This window comes from Narcine bancroftii, chromosome 4 (assembly GCF_036971445.1).
Source record: "Narcine bancroftii isolate sNarBan1 chromosome 4, sNarBan1.hap1, whole genome shotgun sequence".
In the NCBI taxonomy this organism is placed as follows: domain Eukaryota; kingdom Metazoa; phylum Chordata; class Chondrichthyes; order Torpediniformes; family Narcinidae; genus Narcine; species Narcine bancroftii.
In genome coordinates this window covers 267,294,152-267,319,989 of record NC_091472.1, presented here as the reverse complement: position 1 = coordinate 267,319,989, position 25,838 = coordinate 267,294,152, and the positions used below count along the sequence as shown (strand labels likewise).

The 25,838-nt window shown below is 40.4% G+C and overlaps 1 long non-coding RNA gene across 4 annotated transcripts in view; it reads right to left on the bottom strand.

Moving 5' to 3' along the window:
* LOC138761944 (uncharacterized) overlaps positions 1-25,838 on the bottom strand; it is a 188,396-nt gene that overhangs the window by 80,233 nt on the left and 82,325 nt on the right. Inside the window, exon 3 of one of the 4 annotated variants that reach the window (XR_011356632.1) lies at positions 11,963-12,135. The exons of the other annotated variants lie outside the window; for them this stretch is intronic. This is a non-coding gene — a long non-coding RNA (uncharacterized lncRNA). Of the gene's footprint in view, positions 1-11,962; positions 12,136-25,838 lie in introns of those variants that run through there. 4 annotated transcript variants of the gene reach the window in all.

Sequence of the window (25,838 nt, the reverse complement as noted above, 5' to 3'; positions counted from 1 at the left end):
TGCAAGCAAAGGCAGGGTGTCCAGCTGATCCCTGCAAGTCTATGAGGTTGTGCTGTAATATAAGAGAGGCAGGATAAGAAAATAAATGCCAGTCATAGTCGTCTGGTCAGACAGCATCTGTAGAAAGAGTAAATGATTAATGATAACCTTACATCAGAACTAGAGTGTCGGAAATTTGCAGAAAAGGGGGAAGGGTAGAAAAATCGAAGGGAGTATCTGTGATAGATAGAGACTAATAAAACCTGAATTAATGCTTGCTGATGGAGGGTGGTGAAGGATTATCAATTACAACTGACTGGCTGAATACTTCCAACATTTTCTACTTCTGTTTCAGCTCACCAGCACCACAATCAAAATCAGAATTTATTGTCATGAACATGTCGCAAAATTAATTGTTTGGCTGCAGTGTCACAGTGCAAATAACTATCAAATATGTAAATAAAAATAGTGCAAGAAACAGTCAAATTAAGCCAATGTCTGTGATTAATTGTTCTTTCAGGAATCAGGTGGCAGTGGGGAAGAAGCTGACGTGCCGCTGAATGCTCATCTTTAGGCTCCTGTATCTTTTTCACGACGGTAACAGCGAAGAGGGCATGGCCTAAAGGGTGGTGGGGAGTCCTTGAGGATAGAGGCTGCCTTCTTGAGACACTGCCTTTTGTAGAAGACTTCAGGCTGCTTCAGGCAATACCTGTGATATTGCAGGCCAAATAACAACCCTCTGGGGTTTTTGCTTGAACTGAGCATTGGCCCCTCTGGATCACACAATGATAAAACCAGTTCGTTCCTTTTGAATCACTGACTAATCAGCGATGCATGTTTAAGTCAGGATAGTATGTAATCTGATGGGGAATTTAGAGGTGGAACTCTCAAAATTGTGCCTGCTCTCCTCTTCCACCAGGCAATGAGACCTCAGGTTGAGGAAAGACTGTTGAAACTGCTTTGGCAATTTATCACTCAGCACAGTGACAGCACAATGTGAATTGAGAGGCTCGCTTTGTTATGGATGGTGTCAAACTTCACAAGTGCTTTTGGATCTTCACTCATTCAGGGAAATTTAAAATATCCCATTACATTCCAAACTTGTGCTTTGTGGAAAAGCTTTGGAGTCTCAGAGATTATTCACTCACCGCAACATATCTCAACTCTGAAAAGTGTTCGTAATCACAGCATTTATGTGGCTTGCAGTCTAATTCCCAGGCAATGGTGACCTGAGAAGGCAAATGGTGGAGGATCTGGCAATGCTAATATCCTTGAATGTCAAGGGGAAGTGGTTATTCTTTCTCCATTTGGAGATAGTCATTGTCTGGAATTTGTGAGGCACAAATGTAACAGATTAATTTTAAGCCATAAAACTATGCTTGGTTCAATTCCATTACAGCCATTTTATTTGTGGTATTTTAGTGGGTCAGCAGGCAATAATTCCAAATGTTTAGCGATTACAGATGCTTGGGTAAGCTTACCACAAAGTGTTGCAAAAGTTTAAATGGATTTCTTGGATATAATCTTATTTTCTGTTACATGTGGAAAAAAAGTATTTGGCATAGCTATGGAAGAAAGGGCCAGTGATATTAAAATATTTCCCAATCCATCAACCATTCACCAATCAGCCACCCTTGAATATTAATTTATACTAATGCTGTCAGTAAATATAGTCAAGTCAAGTTTATTGTCATCTGATTGCACAAGTGCAACCTGATGAAACAACATCTCCATTCGTCAGTGCAAAAAACTCGCAGACACACCATCAAACATAACACTCATACAGACAAACAATACATATGTCAGACAAGTATTCATACATATATATAAATAAATAAATAGATTTTGTTTCATAAATATAGGCATCTCCAATGGTTAGTGTGAGCAGTTCTTTAGGTCATTTAGCATTCTCACTGTCCAGTTCCTAGTTAGGGAACTGGAGCTGCAGCTGGATGAACTTCGGATCATTCAGGAAGCAGAGAGATTTTTAAGGAGACAGTCATCCCTTAAGAGTCAGGAGGCAGGCAGCTGATGACTGTCAGGGGAGACAAGGGGAAGAGGCAGAAGGAGCAGAGAATCCCTGTGCCATTCCCATCAACAAGAGGAAAATTGTTTTGGATATTGTTGGTGGGGAAGACCTACTAGGGTCATGCCTCTGGTTCCGAGACTGGGCCCTGTATTGGAGGATTTAAACCATGCTTTTTGCTTCTGCAAGGGTGAGAACCTGCTTGTTTTTTAGAATCAGCAGACATAAGCTAAATTCCACCATGGGGCCCAGAGATGCAGTTATCTGACGAAAGGACATCTGTGTACCAAGAACATTTAATCTTCCAGCTTGTTTTGGTCACAGACTGTCAGAGGCCTAGCCTTGATGTAAATTAAACCATTGTATTCAAAGTGATAAGCTGAAAATTACGTTATGCGATAGAAGGCTAGCATGCTAGCTTGCTCGCTTATCTTTCTTTCTGTGCTGGGAATCGGTGCTTGGGTAAGCAGTTTTTGGGTAATATAAGCCATGGTGCCGCTGCTGAAGTTTGAGACTCTCTGAGAGTTGGCAACATCTCTCAGCAAGAAGAACTTCTAGAGTCCAGCCAACGTCCCGGTCGGGGGAGGTGGAGAAGCTGCTACCGAAACCCCGACAACCTACTACAAGTGTGCAGTCGTTGCCTCACTTCAGCAGTTGGGACCAGTCCAGGCATTGATAAGTATAATTGGGAAGGGCTTGCATATTGTAGTTTGATATCAGCTTTAAAATTTGTAATAAATATTTCTATAAACTGAAGTGCTCTCGGCGTGTGTGTCTATTTTCTTTCAGTAGCCCAAACACTGTGACCAATCTAAAACGAACAAAGTGAGAGGTACAAGTTTACCCAGGACAGGCCCTCAGCTCAGAGGGAAGGAGGGAAGCGAGGAGAGCACTAGTGATGGGGATTCAATAGTCATGGGGACAGACAGGAGGTTCTGTGGGAGAGATCAATATCTTGGATGGTCTGTTGCCTCCCTGGTGCCAGGTCTGAGATATCTCGGATTGAGTTCTCTCAATTCTAAGGAGAAAGAGTGAGCAGCCAGATGTTGAGGTTCATGTATCCAATGACATGGGTAGGAAGGGTGAGGAAGTCCTGCTGGGAGAGTTTAGAGAGTTAGATGCAAAGGTGAAGCAAAGGACCTCCAGCATGGTAATCTCAGGAGTGCTACCTGTGCCACATGGTAGTGATGCTAGAAATGGGACGATAATGCTAAAGAGAGTGAGGGTTCATGTTTCTGGATAATTGGGATTTGTTCCAGGGAAGGAGGGACGTTCCAATGAGATGGTTTGCACCTGAACTGGAGGGGAACTAGTATCCTTGTGGATAGGTTTGCTAGTGCTTCTCCGGGGGGATTTAAACTAGATTTGCAGGGAGAGGGAACCAGAGTGATAGAACAGATAGTGAGATAGAGAATGGTAAGGGTCATGAGAGGATTGCATGTATTGACAGAAAGCAGAGGTTTGTACATGGTATAAATGGTCTTAGATGCATCTATTTCAATATGCGGAATATTGTCAGTAAGTCAGATGATCTTAGGGTGTGGATTTACACATGGGATTATGATATTATTGATATTAGTGAGACTTGGTTGCAGATGGGGCAGGACTGGCAGCTCTATGTTCTGGTGTTCCGATGTTTCAGATGTGATAGATGGGGAGAGATGAAAGGGGGAGGAGTGGCATTGCTAGTCAAGGAAAATATCACACCTGTGCATAGACAGGACAGCACTGTGGAATCACCTACAGAGGCCATATGGGTAGACCTAAGGAACGGAAAAGGTATGAGCACACTAATAGGCTTGTATTATAGATCACCCAATAGTCCAAGAGAATTGAAGCACAAATCTGACAGGGGTAAGAAACAGAAAATTATGGTAGTAGGAGATTTTAACTTTCCGTATATTGAGGGGACTCCCAGACTCTAAAAAGAATGGATGGTTTAGAGTTTGTCATATGTGTACAGGAAAGTTTTCTAAATCAATATGTAGAGGTAGCAATGAGGGAGGATGCAATACTGGATCTCCTAATAGGGAACCAGACAGGTCAGGTGGCAGATGTTTATGCAGGTGAGCATTTCGGATCCAGTGATCATAAAGTCATTAGTTTCAAGTTAATTGTGGATAAGGATGGATCTGGTCCCTGAGTTAAGGTTTTAAATTGGAGAAAGGCCAATTTTGTGGAAATGAGAAAGGATCTCGAAAGAGATGATTGGAATAAGCTGTTTTCTGTCAAGGATATATCCAGCAAGTGGGAGGTCTTCAAAGGTGAAATATGAAAGGTTCAGTGCTTATAAGTTCCTACCAGGATTAAAGGCAAAATTAACAGGCATAGGGAACCTTGGTTTTCAAGGTAATTGGCGATATGATTAAGAGGTATATAACCGGTATAGGCAACAAGGAGCAAATTAGATATTTGCAGAGTATGGAAAATATAAGACAATACTAAAGAAGGAAATCTGGAAGGCAAAAAGAAGGAATGAGGGTGCTTTGGCAGATAATGTGAAGTTAAATCTGAAGGGTTTCTACAAGTGTATTAAGAGTAAAATGATAACAAGGGACAAAATTAATCCTCTAGAGGATCAGAGTTCTCAACTATATGTGGAGCCTCATGAAATGGGGGAGATCTTAGTTTTTTGCACCAGTATTTACTCAGGAAACAGGCATAGTGCATACAGATGGAAGGGAAACAAATAGAAGTGTTATGAAACCTATGGAGATTAAGGAGGAAGAAATGATTGCTGACTTACAGCGAATAAAGGTAGACAAATCCTTTAGGCCAGATTTGATATTACATTTTATTAAGTGTTGAAATTACAGGGGCCCTTACGGATGTATTCAAAATGTCCTTTGCCACAGGAGAGGTGCCAGAGAATTGGAGAGTAGCTCATGCTGTTTTGCTGTTTAAGAAAGGCTCCAAAAGTTAACTAGGTAACTATAGGCCAGTGAGCCTGACGTCAGTAGTAGGTAAATTATTGGAAGGAATTCTGAGAGATAGGATATATAGGTATTTGGACAAGCCAAGGGCTGATTAAGCACAGTCAGCATGGCTTTATGCGTGGTAGGTAATGTTTAACAAACCTTGTTGAGTTTTTCGAGGAAGTTACCAAGAAGGAGCATGAAGGAAAGGCTGTGGATATTGTCTACATGGATTTCAGTAAGGCTTTCTACAAGTTTCACATGGGACGTTAGTTCAGAAGGTTAAGGATACTAGGTATCCATAGAGGAATTGTAAACTGAATTCGAAATTGGCTGCGTGGGAGAAAACAGAGAGTGGTAGTGAATGGTTACTTCTCAGACTGGAGGCCTGTGACGAGTGGTGTGCCTCAGGGACCTGCGTTGGGACCATTGTTGTTTGTTGTCTATATCAATGATCTGGATGATAATGTGGTAAATTGGATCAGCAAGTTTGCTGATGACAAAGATAAGAGGTGTAGTGGACAGTGAGGAAGATTTTCAAAGGTTGTAGAGGGATCTGGACCAACTGGGAGAATGGATGATGGAGTTTAATGCAGACAAGTGTGAGGTAATGCATTTTGGAAGAGCAAATCAAAGAAGGATGTACATTGTAAATGGTAGGGGACTGAGGAGGGTAGAGGAATAAAGAGACTTGGGGATACAGGTTCATTGTTCCCCTAAAGCGGCATTGCAGTTGGACAGGGTTGTAAAGAAAGCTTTTGGCATCTTAGCCTTAATAAATCAAAGTATTGAATATAGGAGTTGAGATGTTATGTTGAGGTTGTTTAAGACATTGGTGAGGCCAAATTTGGAATATTGTGTACATTTCTAGTTACCTTGCTACAGGAAGGATATCAATAAGAATGAAAGAATGCAAAGAAGATTTACTAAGAGGTTGAGTTCCAGGGAAAGATTAAACAGGTTAGGACTTTATTCATTGAAATGAAGAATAAGGGGAGATATGATAGAGGTTTACAAAATTATGAGGGATGTAGACTGAGTAAATGCAAATAGGCTGTTTCCACTTCGATTAGGAGAGATAAATACAAGAGTATGTGGTGTTAGGGAAAAGTTTAGGGGAATTTCTTCATGCACAGAGTGGTGGGAGTGTGGAATGAGCAGCCATCTGATGTGGTTGCAGAATCAATTTTGAGTTTTAAGAATAAATTGGATAGATATATGGATGGGAGAGGTCCTTAGGGTTATGTAATGGGAGCAGGTTATTGGGACTAGCTAAACAATGGTTGGCACAGACGAGAAGAACCAAAGGCCTGTTTTCTGTGCGGTAACGTTCTATGGTTCTATGGGAAGAAGCTGATCCTCAGGCTGGTGGTGCTGCCTCTTTCCCAATGGGAGTACCTGAAAGATGCTGTGTCCAGGATGGAAGGGTTCCAGTATATCATGTAAATGGGGGTAGGGAAACTCTAGTGATCCTCCCTGCGACTCTTATGCCCCTGTGGATTGATATCTGACCCGATAGTATTTGCTCTGTCGTAGGATACATGATTCTTTCAATTTGTTTAGCATTTGTTCAGATAATTGTGTATGCATTAATTGTTTGATAACAATAAAAGATATGGGATCCTCTTTATCACAGCCAGTTTTCAGTAGAAGCTTTCAAACAGCTCATTTCTATCACTCTGAGGGCTAGACAATATAACTACTGAGTGGCCTATACTTTCCTGTGCATAACTCCATTTCTTATCCATTTATAACCCAATTTATTTCCTTTGTGGTGGATTCTAACCTGGAGACAAAGCAATTCAAAATGAATAAATGTGTACATTGTTTTCAAACTAATCGCAGCATAAGAAAAAAGTGTTGTGTCGGCCATTGGTTTTCAGTGTATGTGATGGCTTTCCTGAATGCATATTGACATTGCTTATTGATCTGTGGAATTTGTAGTGAAAGTCTTGTGTAAGTTTGGTTACACAGACAATGATAAAGACATTTTTATGTTCTGCCTGTTTATTCTAATTTTTAAATTTAAGCATACAGCACGGTAACAGGCCATTTTGGTCCACGAGTCCATGCCGCCCAATTTACACTCAATTAACCTACACCACTGGTGCATTTCGAATGGTGGGAGGAAACCATTCAGAGCCCCTGGGGAAAACCCACACAGACACGGGAAGATCGTACGAATTCCTTACAGACAGTATGGGATTCAAACCCTGGTCCCGATTGCCGGCGCTGTAATAATGTTGTGCGCACCACTATGGCACCTGTGCCACATGTTGTTATCTTTATGCTTCTCTGAAATCCAATTGTGTCACCTGATATTTATCACAAATTTTGAAACAAATCATGTTCTATATTATTAAAAAGAACAGTAAGATGAGTGACAGAGATAAAAATAGCAATTTGAAAGTTATTAGATCATAGAGCATTACAGCACAGTACAGGCCGTGGGGCAGCACAGTACAGGCCGTGGGGCAGCCCAGTTAGCGTAGCAATTAGCACAATGCTATTTCAGATCCAGTGACCTGGCGCTGTCTGTATGTTCTCCACATGACTGCGTGGGTTTCCGCTGCGTGCTTCAGTTTCCTCCCACCCTTTAAAACATACCAGGGGTGTAGGTCAATTGGATGTAATTGGGCGGCAGAGGCTCCTGGGCTGAAAGGGCCTGTTATCTGCATGTCTAAATTTAACATTTAAAACATTCCTCCATTAAAATAGATTAAACATATTTTGGAAAGTTGTTCAGAAAATTCTTCATAGGTATGAAACAATGTGCAAAACAAATATTTTCTAAGTTGGCCCAGCATCAACCATGAGCCCACTGAAACATCATTCTCTTTGTTCACAGAAAGCATCTGCAAGTTGCAATTTGACACGCAAATGCAATATACTGTGGATTTCAGAACTATTAAATAGGTTAATGGCGTGCTTTCATGAGAGATAATAACTTGAAACATTAATTCTAATTCTTACTCCATAGATGCTGCTTGTCTGACTGAATTACCTCTAACATTGCCACAATCGCCAAGTAATTTGTATTTATTTGTGATGTTTAGTGAGGATGGAGATTAGCTTTTCTTTGAAATTGTGCCTCTGGTGTACATACATTCATCTCAAAAGCTCTGACAAAAAGTAATGGAACACTTAAAAGCTCCCAGAACTGTCACCTCATTAACTAAACAGGCATTTGGGACTTTTGGATGAAGGCAGAATTTCTGACCTTGTGTTCACTAAGTCTAAGGCACTTGTGTTTCCTGTTGAAATCATCATGGAATTGCACTGAGGAATCAACCAGATGAGTTTGTGTCATTAATCTTGTGCTGTTCCAACAAGCCCATTGATTCTAATGGAAGAGATGCCCGAGCATTGAGGATGTTGATTGAATTGAGCTAACTGAAACTTGCAAAACAATGTCCTGTTTTATGATTTTAATTTTAAAGTTACTCAGTATTTTGAATTTTAATAGATTTTGAGAATTTGTGAATGGATATTGACTGTTCTGATGCTGCTTGATCTTCCTTCAGCAGATTGCGTTTAGCTTCAACTTCCATCATCCGCAGTCTCCTGTGTCTCCAGATCACAATTTCAATGGTAACTTTGTTGGTCGGGGGTCCTGAAGGTGGGATTTCAGCATTTATCGAGACCATTTTTCAGTGGGGAGGCCAATCAGTTTTAACAGGTTAACCGCATGTAACATTAAGGAATGTCAGGAGTATGCATTTAAAAAATATGATAATATCATCAATGTTTATTCCTTAGGCAGAGTTAATATAAAGGGATGTCATCATTACAAGACAGGACAGAAGAAAATGCCATCCTCCATCTCCAACAGTATGGCATTCCCTCGGTACTATGCTGGAGAATTTTGTGCTCAGTTCTAAAGTGGGACGAGTTCAGTCCTGCAGAACTCTAACATCTGAGAAATCGAAGTATCACACAACATGGAAAACCCATTCCCTCTGGTTGTCAGCTCCATATGGATATAATTATCAAAAACAACATTTTTTTGTGTGTATGTGTGTGTGTGCAGTTGTGAGACTAATTCACTGATTTGGGAAATAATTTTAACTGCTGATATTTTCCTTTAAAATACAACTGAAGTGTTCAGGGATGTTGGATGCTGTACAGATCACTGTATGCGGTACAATTAGCATAGAGGGCAGCTCGGATAGCGTCGTGGTTAGCACAATGTCTTTACAGTGCCAGCAATCGGGACTGCGGTTCAAATTCCATTCTGTCAGTAAGGAGTTTATACATTCTCCCCATGTTTGTGTGAGTTTTCCCTCCCACCCTTCAAAACGTTCACGTATGTGAGTTCGGTTGTAGGTTATTGTGCGGCACAGACTCGTGTTACTGTGCTGTATGCCTAAATTTTTTTAAAAATGAAACCTGTAATCCCGGCATGTCAACATTTCTAAATTGAAATGTGAGGTCCTTCAAGTTAATTAACTGATATGGTTCAGTCTGGGCTCTGAGATGTCTCTCTTCTCTGAGCATACAGCACAATATTATAATGTCAAATTGACTGAAAACTGCATTGTCATTGGTGGAAACATGAAAGATGCAGTAGTTGAAGTAAAAACACAATGCTGGAGAAATCAGCAGGTCAAACAACATACTTTATATAGCAAAGATAAAGATATATAACCAACGTTTCAGGCTTCAAGGTATGAGCAAAATGTAGGTAGACACCTACATAAAATGGTGGGCGGTGGAGGAGCACAGGCCCACAGGCAAGAGGTGAAAGATGGATAAGGGATGAAGAACATGAAAAAACAGGGGGGAGGGAGAGGTGGGTGGAGCTCTGTGAATGGAGAGAGAAGGCAGTGTAGATCTGATGAAAAGGAGACAGAGGGATGGGGGTGAATGGGGAATGGTGTAGCAGAAAGTCAATGTTAATGCCATCCAGTTGGGAGAATGTCCAGACTGAATATTAAATGGTGCTCCTCCAATTTATGGATGGCCTTGGTTTGGCCAAGGACAGACATGTCAACGTGAGAGTGAGGAACAGGATTGAAATGGTTGGATGCTTTTTGGACAGGACATCCATGGTGGTCATGCAAGACCTCATGAGAATACTTCAAAGATGAGCAGTTGTAATATTCAAAGTATCTTGGCCAATTGGTACAATACAAATCTTAAAATTTTGTCTAGAGAATGCAAGGAACAATTACTGGGATCAAATGTGTAAGTGAACTGGGTGCTAGGCAACCAAGGTATTGTCTCTGCAAATGTGAGCTTGCAATGCCTGAGGCAATGTTCATATTATGGATTGAGCTGAACATACGATCGACCCCTGCAGAGGCAGAGAGAAGGACTAGGGTATAATAGAGAGAGAGCGCACAGTGTTTATGTTTCTCGGATTTGGGCTCACCACAGGTTAGATTGTGACTGACACTGTTGACCAATCGGAACAGGGCGTGGCAGATACCCTTCCTAAACGAGTAACACTTGCTGTAACTTAGCAATAAAGTGTATAGATAGCAATAAAGTGTGTTGTGTGAAGCATTGTGTGTGTGAGGAAGGCTTATTTCTCTCAGATCTGTGAATAGTCATGCTTAACTTTGGCACAAATGGTTATTCCTCAACCAACTCCACCAAATTAGATCATCTTGTTAGAATCATGTGGGAATGTCTGCTGAATTACTTACATTCCAAAAGGGGTAAAGTCCTTCATTGGCTGCAAAATATTTTATGACGTTTGACATTGTGTAAGGTTCTCTTTTTAAACAGGACTTTGTAACATTAATAAGACTGCACCACATTGTGGTAGTGAAATTAGGACACCTATAACTTTAACACAAAATGACTGAAGAGTTACACCAGGGGCCATTGTATGCACCTACTGATTTTTTTATTAAGTCTTTTGAAACTTTAATGTATGTGAGGCATTGTATCATTTTCGTCACTAGTTTTCTACATAAAAATAAACTGTTATAAATCTATTCTTTTTCTTTAAAAAAATCATTTGTTAATTTAGTAGGTAAATGAAAGCACACAAATGTAGCCTAATTAATATTGTGAGCATCTATTAAAAGAGCAATATTAAATATTGCAAAGTTTACTGATGATGGGTCAATCTGCTCATTAAAACATGTTAATGTTCCAACATTACAACCTTTCATCAGAAATGTCAATGCAAAGCTCTTTCTGGTGAGAAGTGAGTGATCTGAAACAATACTTTTGTTTTACTCTTTATAATATTTCAGGAATTTTCAATTTTATTGCAGGTCTCCAGTTCCATCATCCTTTGCTTTAGTAGCAGTGTATTTCCAGTTGACATACAATTCCTCCGGTTAATATCTCAGGGGTTTTATGATGACCTTCTTCAACCATGTAGCAACTGTGACATTTCCTCCTGCTAATATTACTCACTCACCATCTGATACATCATCAATTGATGCTTTAGCAGGAACACAATTAGACAATGCTTTGAGAAAAAGCTGTCTCATTTGGAATTTGAACATAATTTTTGTACATTTCGAGGCCATTTTCTAAAAGCATAAATTACTGATCAGTTTGTTTTTAATTGCATTTCATTTATTTATTTTCTAAAATAATTTACACTTCAGACTATTGCATCCCCATTGATAGGAATCCAGTCAGCAAAGAATGGCACAGCAATTAATTATGCATTTAATTTATGTATATATTTAAGATTAACAAGAAATTGATTTATTTCTGGCTTTATCTTTGTTTTTTTTTGTGAATGAGCTCACCAATGGAAATGGTTCACCATGCATTGGGCAACATAAATAGTCTTGAGTGAAACGAAAATCTGGAGAGGCTGTCTTTGTAGTAAAAACACAGAAATGCAGGAGGAACTCAACAGGTCCTACCATGTCCATAGGAGGTAAAGATATATGACTAAAGTGTCGGGATCAGGTCGAACCCTTAAAATAGTGAGTAGTCACAAAATACTTGAAACAAAGAGTGGAGGCAGGTATGAACCAGTTTAGCAGGGTATCAGGTGGAAGAGTTGAGTGAATGGCAGTAACTTTGGCAAGTAAATCTGAAAGGGAGGACAGGAAGGGGCAGGTGGAATAACACAGTGACGTGTCTTTATTTTAATGCAAGGAACATAATGAGTAAGGCAGATGAACCTGGAGAAGTACACTCAAATCTTCATTATCCAGCACATACGGGGATCGCAGATGTCAGATATGCTAATTTTCTGGTTGACAGATTCACTCTTCCAATGCCGAACAAATTCAGCTGCATTAAGAATACACAGTTTAAAAGACAAAAGACAGTGCAAAATGTAAAGTAATTTGGAAAAAAGATCAGTTTTGTAGTCTTTAATTATGTAAAGTTCACTTTAATCAAGCAACTCCCACAACTTATAAAATTTAAATTCAAACCACATCACTGATGCTGTAACAGTGCTGTGCTAACCATGTTGCTGTCATAATTAAGCCACCTGCCCCCAAGTTTACAGATAAAACCTTACTAATATACCTAATACTAATAAAGATAAAGAGATAGGGAGACATTTTGGGAGAGTCGTCCCAGTGGGAATCGGCATTCGTAGGCTCTTAATCCTGGGTGCCATTTCATTCCTTTTGTTTTGAAAATTTTATTTATTGATCATAATAAATCATACAATAAAAATATGAATAAATACATAGTATTTTACCCCATACAACCCCCCAGTGCCCCAACCCTAACCCAGCCACCCCTCCCAACCCACCTCTAAACTATCCAAAAAAAGAAAGAGAATAGGAGATTGAATAACATAACAGCCTGATGGGGAAACACCATCAAGTTATGTGGAAAAAGCTACCACAAATTCAACCTCATATATTTTATATACAGGCTCCAGGTTTTAAAGAAAGAATAATTATTACCTAAGTTATATGTTATCTTTTCCAATGGTATACAAGCTCTCATTTCCAAATGTCATCATTGAATACTCAAATCAGTCTCATTTTTCCAAGTTATTGCCAAACATTTTCTAGCCACAGCTAAAGCCAATCTCAAAAAAGCACTTTGAAACTTATCTAATTTTAATTCCAAACTCAATTTATTAATGTAACCCAATAAAAATACCGTAGGATCTGGTGAAATTTTAAATTTGAATATAGCTTCTAAAAGTTCTTTAATTTTATCCCAAAAAGGTTTCACCATCTCACATGACCAAGTAGAATATAAAAAAAGAACCAACTTGTTTATGGCACCTAAAACATAAATCAGAATAAATAAATATATATTTCCTTAATTTCTCCAGGGTCAAGTACAACTGACGAAGAAAATTCTAATAGACCAATCTATATCTTACATTCACTATTTTAATCATACTAGCCTCACATGAAGTCATCCAATCATCCTGAGAAATGGATATGGACAGATCTATTTTCCCATTTTAATTTAGATTTAAGAAACATCTGGCTTCAGCATTTTAGTCTGCAATAAAGCATACATCTCAGATATAATTCCTTTCTTACCACCATCTGTAAGTAAGAGTTCATATTTAGATCGCCTAGGTAACCGTAATGTATGCCCAAAATTATCCAACAATAGTGTTTTAACTTGATAATAAGTATTCAAAGCTATTTCATATTTCTCTTTCATTCTTTGAAATGAAATAAAATATCCAGCTTCATAGCAATCTTCTATCAATCTAATTCCTTTCTGTTCCCATAGTTTCAAAAGTTGATTATTAAATGTAAAAGGAAAAAGCTTGTTTTGAAACAAAGGACTTTTAGCTGAAATTTTACCTTCAGAACCTATAATTTCATTCTTCTTAGTCCATAATTCCATTAAATGTTTCAGCACTGGTAAATTATAACTGAGCATTCCATTTATAAATAAACTGATCCACCTTCTTCTCATCAGTCTGGATAATTCAGTATTACCCCATATCAAAGGTTTATCCATTTCAAACATTCTATTAATAAATTTCAACTGTGCCATTCAAAATAATTCTGAAAATGAGGAAGTCGCAATCCTCCTAAAGCATACTTCCAAGTTAATTTCTGTAATGACACCCTTGCCATTTTACTTTTCCACAAAAATTTCCTCACTGAAGCTTTCAAATCTTTTTTTAAAAATTTGAGGTATCTTACAAGGAATAGACTGAAAAAGGTATTGAATACGGGGAAAGATATTCATTTTAACACAATTAACATGTCCTATTCATGCTATATGTAAATCTTTCCACTAATTTAAATCATGTTTAATTTTAGACAACAAAGGTAAATAATTCAATTCATATAGATGATTATAATTACTGTCTATTATAAAACCTATTTACTTCTCATTTGTATCTCATTTTACCCTTCTTTACATCTTTCCATCTTCAGAAAATGAAACAATCACACCTACGGCACCTTGATCCATTTTTATATAATCTATTAAATAAAAGTGAATTCCCAGCTTTGATCCCTAGGATAACACTCCAGTATCCATTACTTATTGCCAACTACAAAAAAATATATTCTTGATTTCTATTTCCTGTTGCTGGTTAATTTCTGAACATGTCTAAACCATGAACATTTATTTTTGCAATAACCTTTGAGGCAATACATTATCAAACATCTGTAGTGCATCTATCAGTTCCCCTTGATCTAGATAAGTTATCTCTTCAACAGGTTCCAATAAGTTGGTCAAAGGATTTTATTTTCACATAAGCAAATTAATTTTTGCCTGATGGCCTTGAATTTTTCAGTGCTAACATATAGCTTCTAATATTTAAGCAAGCTGATTTATAGTTTTCTGCTTTCTCTCCCCATAAAAAATAAAGGAATTACATTTTCTATTTTCAAGTCCGAGGAATTTTTTAAAAAAATTAAAAGCAGGTCATGAACTATCTCACCAGTTAATTATTTTCAGACTTTAGGATGAAGTCCATTAAGGCCCTTGTCATAGCTCCAACAATTCAACCTGTGTCAATCACTTCTCTAGTGATTGGAGTTTTGCTGAGTCACCTCTTCTGGGCTGTTACCAGTTAATAGTGAAGACCAATATAAAATTCTTTCCTTTGAATTTAGCACTAGCCCTTTGGCTTAATAATCTCATAAGAGCTGTTTTATTTAAACTTCAGAACAATTGGAAAGGAAAATTAATTTGAAGTAGGTGGATTTCACAAGATTTAGGCCTCATGTCCACTTGTTGAAAAAAATGTTAGTGAAATTTGAGCAGCTTATTAGACTGAATATAATAAAACTGTGTCATTCATTGCAAAGTTTGTAGTCTGAAGGTAAATATAATGAATAGAAAAATATAAATAGAAAATATAGGGTAATAAATATGGGCCGGCACTGTTAGTGTGACAGTTAGCGTAACTCCATTACAGCACCAGCACTCAGGACTGAGGTTTGAATCCTGTGCTGCCTTTAAGGAGTTTGTATGTTCTCCCTGTGTCTGTGTGAGATTAGAGGATGAAGATAAAAAACAGAGGGATAAGGTGGTGAAAAAAGAAAAATTAAATAGATTCCGTGTATTTTTAAATAGTCAACACTAATCTTTCAAAGTAAATATGACATCATTTATAACTTCAGGTCAGAGACATTGTTCAGTAGTAATAATCACTTAACTATGTAATTTAAAACCCTCTTACTCCTAAATGAGATTGAAGAGAATGCCATCCGTGCGGTACCGGATGTAAACAGCGTCTTCATTGTTGGGGTCTTTCATGGCTTGGTTCAGCATCATGCTGAAGAAGATTGAAAAGAGGGTTGGTGCGAGAACACAGCCTTGCTTCACGCCATTGTTAATGGAGAAGGGTTCAGAGAGCTCATTGCTGTATCTGACCCGACCTTGTTGGTTTTCGTGCAGTTGGATAATCATGTTGAGGAACTTTGGGGGACATCCGATGCGCTCTAGTATTTGCCAAAGCCCTTTCCTGCTCACGGTGTCGAAGGCTTTGGTGAGGTCAACAAAGGTGGTGTAGAGTCCTTTGTTTTGTTCTCTGCACTTTTCTTGGAGCTGTCTGAGGGCAAAGACCATGTCAGTGGTTCCTCTGTTTGCGCGAAAGCCGCACTGTGATTCTGGGAGAATATTCTCGGCGACACTAGGTATTATTCTATTTAGTAGAATCCTAGCGAAGATTTTGCCTGCAATGGAGAGCAACGTGATTCCCCTGTAGTTTGAGCAGTCTGATTTCTCGCCTTTGTTTTTGTACAGGGTGATGATGGTGGCATCACGAAGATCCTGAGGCAGTTTACCTTGGTCCCAACAAAGCTTGAAAAACTCATGCAGTTTGGCATGCAGAGTTTTGCCGCCAGCCTTCCAGACTTCTGGGGGGATTCCATCCATACCTGCTGCTTTGCCACTTTTCAGTTGTTCATTTGCCTTATATGTCTCATCCAGGGTGGGAACCTCATCCAGCTCTAGCCTTAGGGGCTGTTGAGGGAGCTGGAGCAGGGCGGAATCTTGGACTGAGCGGTTGGCACTGAAAAGAGATTGGAAGTGTTCTGACCATCGGTTGAGGATGGAGATCTTGTCGCTGAGGAGGACTTTGCCGTCTGAGCTGCGCAGCGGGCTTTGGACTTGGGGTGAGGGGCCGTACACAGCCTTTAGAGCCTCGTAGAAACCCCTGAAGTCGCCAATGTCCGCGCTGAGCTGGGTTCGTTTGGCGAGGCTAGTCCACCACTCATTTTGGATCTCCCGGAGTTTGCGCTGAAGATGGCTGCATGCGGGACGGAAGGCTTGTTTCTTCTCTGGACAGGACGGCTTTGTAAGGTGAGCCTGGTGGGCAGCTCGCTTCTTTGCCAGCAGCTCCTGGATTTCCTGGCTGTTTTCGTCAAACCAGTCCTTGTTTTTCCTGGAGGAGAAGCCCAGTATCTCTTCAGTGGATTGCAGTATGGTAGTCTTCAACTGATCCCAGAGGGTTTCTTCAATCTGAGGCGCCTGCAAGCTCACACCAAGACACAAGAGAAACTTGTCCGTGAACTACTCTTTGCAGATGATGCCGCTTTAGTTGCCCATTCAGAGCCAGCTCTTCAGCGCTTGACGTCCTGCTTTGCGGAAACTGCCAAAATGTTTGGCCTGGAAGTCAGCCTGAAGAAAACTGAGGTCCTCCATCAGCCAGCTCCCCACCATGACTACCAGCCCCCCCACATCTCCATCGGGCACACAAAACTCAAAACGGTCAACCAGTTTACCTATCTCAGCTGCACCATTTCATCAGATGCAAGGATCGACAATGAGATAGACAACAGACTCGCCAAGGCAAATAGCGCCTTTGGAAGACTACACAAAAGAGTCTGGAAAAACAACCAACTGAAAAACCTCACAAAGATAAGCGTATACAGAGCCATTGTCATACCCACACTCCTGTTTGGCTCCGAATCATGGGTCCTCTACCGGCACCACCTACGGCTCCTAGAACGCTTCCACCAGCGTTGTCTCCGCTCCATCCTCAACATCCATTGGAGCGCTTACACCCCTAACGTCGAAGTACTCGAGATGGCAGAGGTCGACAGCATCGAGTCCACGCTGCTGAAGATCCAGCTGCGCTGGATGGGTCACGTCTCCAGAATGGAGGACCATCGCCTTCCCAAGATCGTGTTATATGGCGAGCTCTCCACTGGCCACCGTGACAGAGGTGCACCAAAGAAAAGGTACAAGGACTGCCTAAAGAAATCTCTTGGTGCCTGCCACATTGACCACCGCCAGTGGGCTGATAACGCCTCAAACCGTGCATCTTGGCGCCTCACAGTTTGGCGGGCAGCAACCTCCTTTGAAGAAGACCGCAGAGCCCACCTCACTGACAAAAGGCAAAGGAGGAAAAACCCAACACCCAACCCCAACCAACCAATTTTCCCTTGCAACCGCTGCAATCGTGTCTGCCTGTCCCGCATCGGACTTGTCAGCCACAAACGAGCCTGCAGCTGACGTGGACTTTTTACCCCCTCCATAAATCTTCGTCCGCGAAGCCAAGCCAAAGAGAAGAAAGAGACTCCTAAATGAACCACCCTTAACATTTAAGCTGCCATTATGCAAATCTAATAGTTAAATAATCAGAAATTCAGTGATTACTGACATGCACTTTATTATATAGGTTGTCTGTGTCAATGGCAGCAACTCCAGGATTTCTGTGTTTAACCTGCACAAGTTACTGTCATTCAAAAATGGGCTAGAAATTCATTTTGTGCATAACCCATAAAAAAAGTTCTGTGCTGTTGAAAATCAGATGAATTAAGAGTACAGCATTTTGCACAAATTTTCTTCAGGACATTCTTCTCCTCATTTTTTTTTTACCAAATTTTCATTGTAGACTTAAAGCATGAGGCAGGAATAAACAGCTGGGATCAGGTGTTTGTTTACTTGGAAATTTTTGGGGAATTGAGGAGCAGGCAAATAAAAAAGGAAATCAAGAGGGCATAAAGGGGACAAGAAAATTTCACTGCCAGTTAACATCAAATGATAATCCCAAGATAAAAGGATAAAGGGTAACCAGGGAAAATATTGGATCCCTCAGGAATCCGTGATCAATGGATCAATGCTGGGTGGAGCCACAGGAGATAGGCAAGGAATTAAATTATTTTCTTCTGTGTTTACAGTCAAAATAGATGAAGAATAGGGAACTTGGGACACACAATATAGTTTTTGAGAATAGTCAGTATTGCAGCTGAGGAGGTGCTGAAGGTCCTAATGCATACGAACCATAAGATCATAAGACACAGGAGCAGAATTAGGTTATTCAGCTCATCGAGTTGCCCTGCCATTCCATGATGGCTGATTTACTATCCTTTTCAATCCCATTCTCCTACCTTCTCTGCATAATCCCTTCTGAATTAAGAACTTTCAGAATTCCATCTTAAATATGTCCAATGACTTTACCACCACTGCAGTTCGTGTTATTGAATTTAATAGATTCTTCACTCTCTGGGTCAAGAAGTTCCTCCTCATCGAAGAGGACATTTTTGTATTCTGAGGCTGTGCCCTTTGGACCAAGACTCCCCAATAAAGGAAACCTCTTCACGTCCATTCCATCCAGGCCTTTCTGTATTCTGTAGGTTTCTATGAGATCCACTCTCATTCTTCTGATCTCCAGTGTGCACAGTTCTGCCATGATCTCCTGCTCCTCTTTCTTATTGTCTTACAGTTCCAGGGCCATCAAACACTCCTCATATGATAATCCTTTCATTCCAGTGAGCATCTTGTAAACTTCCACTGTGGAGAAATCTCCTGGGCCTGATCAGATATATTCAAGGACACTGTGGGAAGCTAGAGAGGAAGTTGAAGGTGCTCTGGCTGAGAGTTTTGAGTCTTCATTAATTGCAGAAGAGGTAACAAGAATATTAGAAGGTGACTAATACTGTGCCTCCATACAAGAAGGGCTGCAGGGAAAAGCCTGGGAACCTCAGGCCATTGACGTTAACATCTGTGGATGGTAAGTTACTAGAGAGGATTCTGAGAGAGAAGATGCACTTGGAATTGGATGGTTTTGTAAGTGGGAGATAATTTCTCACAAATCTGATTGAGCTTATTGAACATGAAACCAAGAAGATTGATGAGGACAGAGCTGTGAATGTTACATTTCAATTAAAGAGGAAAATCTATACACACTTGTATTGAGTGCAATCCACAAATGTGCTGGAGAAATTCAGCAGGCCGTGCAGCATCTATAGGAAGTAAAAGGTAGCCAACATTTCAGAACAAGAAAGTCTGCAGACTCTGTGATTGCTCGACAAATTCAGCAGGCACTTCAGTGTCCATAGAAGGGAAAGATTTATATATAAAACCAACCGTTCAGGCCTAAGCTCTTCTTCATCAAGTAATGAGAAAATAAGAAGCAGGTTCCTGAATTAAAAGGTAGGAGGAGTGGGCTGGGGTGGAAGAGGAGGGAGGACGGGCAGGGAGAAGACACAGAAAACTTAGCCAGAATTTCCACTTTCTGCAGCCTCATTACCCATATCAGACCCACAAAACAAGGGTAGAAGTAGTGTCCTCAATCTTGTGGAACTGCATAAGAAGAAAGGCAATATATTTTATTTGTGTTGTTTGTGCTTGTTAGTATGTGGAGTTTGGTTGGTGCATGCATGGTCTGTTTGCGTACTGAAGTTCAGTTAGTGCATGCGTGGTGGGTTCGTGTATTTAAGTTCAGTTGTTGCATGCGCGGTGGGTTTATGTATTGGAGTTCGGTTGGTGCATGCACGGTGGGTTCGCATATTGGAGTTTGGTTGATGCATGCGCGGTGAGTTCGCATACTGGAGTTCAGTTGGTGCATGCTTGGCTGGTTTGTGCATTGGAGTTCAGTTAGTGCATGCGTGAGAGTTAAAGGCGCAAGTTCAATACTGTCAGAGCACTTAACTCTTGTGCATGGTGCCAACCAAACTCGAATGCGCAAACTCACCATGCATGCACCAACCGAAGACTAATGCATGAGTACAGGGATCAAGATGGCCGTCCATAGCCTATGGACCCTAGGACGCTGATTAATAAGTTTAATATGCACAATTTGGCTCTTACATGCCCTGGATCCCTGTTATAGTTTGTCAGATACAAAATTTGATTAAAAAGTTGCTTGAAGCCTTTGGTACTCCATGCTCACAGGCAAAATTCCAATTTGTGTCCATTCCGATAAATGACCAATCCTTCAGTCCCAATTACGGTCGTAAGTCAGAGAGTACCTGTATTGATTTTCTGAATACAAACTTCCAAAACTGATGCCCAACAGCAGCGCAAAATTCAAAATTCATCAAAAGGAAGATTTTCAACTCATTGCTCTGTGAAATAATAATTCGTTATTACTTTACAGTGATCATTTAACTAATCCTGATTTATTTGAAGTCACATTTTTTTTTTCCTCCTGTATTTCTCTTATATTTTTATGACACAGAAGAAGGCCATTCAGCCCTAATGAGTTCAAAACCCTTCACAGAACATTTGCTTCAGTCATGGTCCCCCATTTCTTTCTTGGCCAATGTACCTATTCTCATGTGCCCATTAACTCCACCCTATTTCTTCTGCCCATCTCCTAAACCAAGAACAATATACAGTAGATAATTAAATCTCCCAACACTTCTATGGAATGTGAGAGGAAACCAGAGCACTCATGGAATCCCAGCAAGAACATGCAAACCTAACATAAGTACTACTGAATGTCTAACCTCAGTACTGGATTAATGTAGTAGTAAAAATCGAATATGCTACATTTTAAAGGGCCCCACGCTAAATGCTTGCTTACTTGCTCTATCACTTTATGTACTATGAATTGTGAATGACAGTCTGGGTGTTTAACTTAAACCCTTTTGTTTTCATCATTGTGCAGTGCCTATGAGATACCCCATAAGGTTAGCACTTTTAGCCAATCATCACCTTTAATTGGAGTTAATAACACAGACTATGGGAATGTGGTATCTCATACCCGCTACACAATTTGTCGATTCCCAACTTGAGAAAGAAATGGAGAATGAACAAAAGTATTGTGGCACACTTCCAGAGTGAATACTTTTGACATTTGAAATTGATACTGATATATAAGTAATACTATCAGAGTTATATAATGGCTGTTTGAGTTTGGTGGGGGGATTGGTGGGAAATATGAAAGCTTAAAGGGGTGATAGCAAAAATAATTACAATCTTTCATCAAAGATGTAATCACTGAATACATAGTGATCTGAGAAAGCTAGCATCATTTTGTTAAGAATAATTAAGACTATTTCAAACTCAGCAAAATGGAAGATGTGCAGGGTTGGCATCAGAAACTCTCTCCGGGGGGGGGGGCACTCTGCTGTCACACTTCCCCCTCATTGCTCATGTGCCAGCTGGCACTTGGTGCGCTACCGTCACAATTCCCCCTCACCACGAAAGCGCCAGCCGGCACTACTTAGGACCACGCATGTGCCAGCTGGCGCAATATAGGGTCCCTTTATAATATCTGCTACAGGCCCCACAATACCTTAATTTTCCCCTATCTGATCTGATCAGGAATCCTGGAGCTATGTAGCACTGGTGCAGACTACAGCACATTGGGCAGATCTGCATTCTATGTCCTCACTGAGGTCTCTGACTTCCTTAAATATAACCCAATACGTGTATTTGAACTTGTTGCCCCTTGGCAATCAGCATCAAACTCTTAGGATCATTGCAGCAGTCTTTTGATGCAGCACATAGTTTGTTCATAAGCAGCTCACCCATATTTGAAACTCTCAGATCTTGTCTACTCTATCTTCAGCCCAGAAGAGCAGGGAAAGTTTCCCTATATTACAAACTTCCCAAATGGCAAGTATTCATTGACTGCTCTTGTCCTCATGGAGATATCCCTAGCAATCTCCTTCTGTGAACACCTAGATGGAGGTCTGCCAAGTTTACATCACAAACAAGGCATACCGTTCTTTAACAGCCTGTCAAGTTGCTTTAGATGCTTTGGGAACACTCTCCCACCCCATGTTTCTGGATGTTAATTCACTGACTTGTTTCCCTGCAGCTGGAAGAGTGTTGCCTGTGTTGTGGTAAGTGCCTTTACATGCTGGCTACAAGGATCACTCCTACTGTGCTACATGCTGATAACTTGCAACACCTCAATGATGAATGCCACACCAAAACCACCAATGTCAGTTTCAGCATGGCATTACACAAGGAAACCTAACAATGAAGTTCTCACTATTCTTGAACATTCAGAGAGTACCATGGTGTTCACTTAATGCCAAACAAAAATGTGGAGCAATTTCTAATCTCATACATCTCCAAGATGCTGGGCAAAAATGCATTCATACATTATCCACTCATGGTATGTTTTGCATACATGAAACAGCCTTCTTAAGTAGGCTATACTTAATACTCCTCTCCCTTCCCTGAATTCAAGATTGTCATTTCTAGTTATTTGACAATACTTGCTTCTGCTCCCAAGTTCTAGACCCATGATCCTTCACTGAATGACCTCCATTCATTTCCTTTGATGATGGCATTCTCTTATCCCCATCCCTCCAACTTTACTTTCTGCTTAGATTTCTGCGCTGTCAGTTCTCATGCTCATAATTTTCTGGAGGTTGTGTGAAGCAAAAGTGACTATATTCCTAAAGACCCAATGTCTTTGTCCTTCTTGGTGATAGAGCAATGATGTTTAGGAGGTAGTGTTATAGCCTGAACAGGTAACTGCAGAACACTTTGTGGATGGCACATACTGCACCCACTGAGCTAGTAATGTAGGAAATACATCTTTAGGGAAAATAATAAAATGGCAGACAAGCAGGGTGCCTCATTATGATTGATGTTGAGCCTTTTGAGTGTTTAGATCTGTACTTATTAAGAGAGGAAGGGAGTATTCCATCACAATCCTAACTTATGACTTGTGGATGGTAGAAACTCAGCCAAAGTCATCATGAGTAATAGTTTTCATTCCATTAGGACATTTTTAAGAGAGGGCGTCCCAAGAAATCAGTTTCTAATATCAAGGATGCTCACCACCCAGGTCATGCACTTTTTTCACTTCTACCATCAGGAATGAGGTTCAGCAGCCTAAAGAGATACACACTTAACATTAAATAATCAGCTTCTTCCCCTCTGCCATCAGATATCTGAATGGACAATGAACTTAAGGACACTTTTTCACTTTTTAATTTTTAAAAAATCTTTTATTTACAGAATTGTAACTTTTCATAATTTTGCACCTTGTACTGCACTATACTGTTACTAGAAAACAACAAATTTTATGACACATGTTCGAGACAATAGACTTGATTCTAATTCTGAAGTTGTTTGATAAGGGATTAGTAACATCACTTCCTTGATAATTGGTCAAATTCTTCTCTAACGCCATTTCCAAATTTGCAGATGACACCATCTTTCCCAGCTGGATCTCAAACAATGGTGAGATTGATTAGAGGAAGGAGATAGAGAGCTTAGTGTCATGGTGACAAAACAATGACTTCTCCCTCAATGACAGCAAAACATATGGAGCTAGTAATTCACTTCAGGAAATGGGGTGAAGTTCACTTGCCTGTCTGCATCAATGGTGCTGAGGTTGATAGTGTAAATATCATGAACAATTTGTCATAGATTAAACATAAAGACACTACAGCCAAGCAAGTGCATCAATGTCTCCTCTTGCTGAAAAGATAAGGAAATTTGGTGTATTCCTGATAAATCTAACTAATCTTTGGAGATGCATCATGGAAGGTATCCTGTGTGGATGTATCACAGCTTGGAGTGGAATCTGCTCTATCCAATACCACAAGAGACCAGAGAACAAAGAAAATTGGAGGGACTGAAATGAGAGAACTGATCAGTCGTTTTGGGTCAGGACCTTTTGCCAAGACACAAAATGTTAACTGACCATTTCTCTCCATGGATGCTTCCTGTCCATAAGACGTAGGAACAAAAATAGACTATTCAGCCCATCAAGACTTTCCCACTATTTAATCAAGAGCTGATCCATTTTGTTGTTATGACACCACTCAAAGAGCTGCTCTCTCTCCCTGCTGAGCTACTGGGCGGTAGTCATTGAGGCAGCTCACACTGCTCTTCTTGCGTGCCAGAATGATTGGTGCCCTTTTGAAGCAGATGGGAACCTCTGACTGCCACAATGAGAGGTTGAACACCCCAGCTAGGTGGTTGGTGCAGATTTTCAGTACCCTGATAGGTACACCATCGGGGCCTGCCGCCTTGTAAGAGTTCTCCATCTTCTTCTGACATCACCTTTAGATATAGATATCACAGGGTCCTCAGCCTTTTCAGGGATTCTAGTAGGCACTGGAGTGTTAGCTCTTTAATGCTAATTTATTTCAAGATTTGAAGCAATTCACTTCCACTTTGTCTCTGGAATTCATTTTTTTGGGGGTGAAAGAATACAAATGAGCAACTTTTCACATTGTTAGGTGGAGGTCAGTGTTGTAACTGCATTTGAGCAATTAGATTAGTATAAGACTAATTCTGAAGTGCATGTCTATGGTATCTTGGGCAGTGATATTGCCTGGCCACATAGCCTTTACTGTATCCTGAATTGTCAACCTTTTCTTCAGAAATCAGAATCAAAATTTATTGGCGTGAACAAGTCATGAAATTCATTGCTTTACGGCAGTATCCATCTTAAAACATTACTATAAAAAAGGTAAAATATTAGTGTATGAAAAGTAAGGCAGTGGTTCATTGATTATTCAGCAATCTTGTGCCATTGAGTGCTCATCTTTAGGCTCTTGTACCTTTTTCCTGATGGTAGCAGAGTGAAGATGGTGTGGCCTGGGTGGTGGAGGTCTTTGAGGATAGAGGCTGCTTTTTTTAAGACACCACCTTATGTAGATGTCCTCAATGAAGTGAAGTCTGGTGCCTGTGATGTCACAGGCCGAGTTAACAACCTTCTGGAGTTTATTCTTGTCCTGACAGTTGGCACCTCCACACCAGGCAACAATGCATCCAGCCAGAATGCTCTCCATGGTGCACCTGTAGAAATTTGAGAGTCTTTGGTGATGCACTGAATCTCCAAGTGTTGTGTAACCAGAGTTTTGTAGAGCTGCATTATTACCTCGCAACTCTTAAACTCATTCCCTCGCTGAGGACGAGCATATCTGAATTGAGGTAAGATGTTCACATTTAATTTAATATATATCTTTTTATATTTACTCTGGTAAGGTACAAGGAGAAGGAGGAAGGATGAATGAGAGGGCAGTTTTCTGCTCCCTTTGTCACATGTGGGAAGTCTTCTAACCTCCCGGATCTCCACGTGTGTACTAAGTATGCTGAGCTGCAGTGTCTAAGGGACCGAGTTAGGGACCTTGAACTGCAGCTCAATGTCCTTGCTTTGGTCAGGGAGAGCGAGGCTGTCATAGATAGGAGTTTTATAGTCAGGTGGTCACACCTGGCCCACGCGAAGAGGGGCAGTGGGTTACTGTTAGGAGAAAGAAAGAGAAATGTCAGGCTCCAGAAAGAGCATCTGAGCCTGAAATCCTCAGAAATCGGTACTCCTCCTTGAGTACTGAGGAAGGGGATAGTCAGGCTAAGGTAGGCAGAGGTGTAGGGTCAGCCTCTGTAGC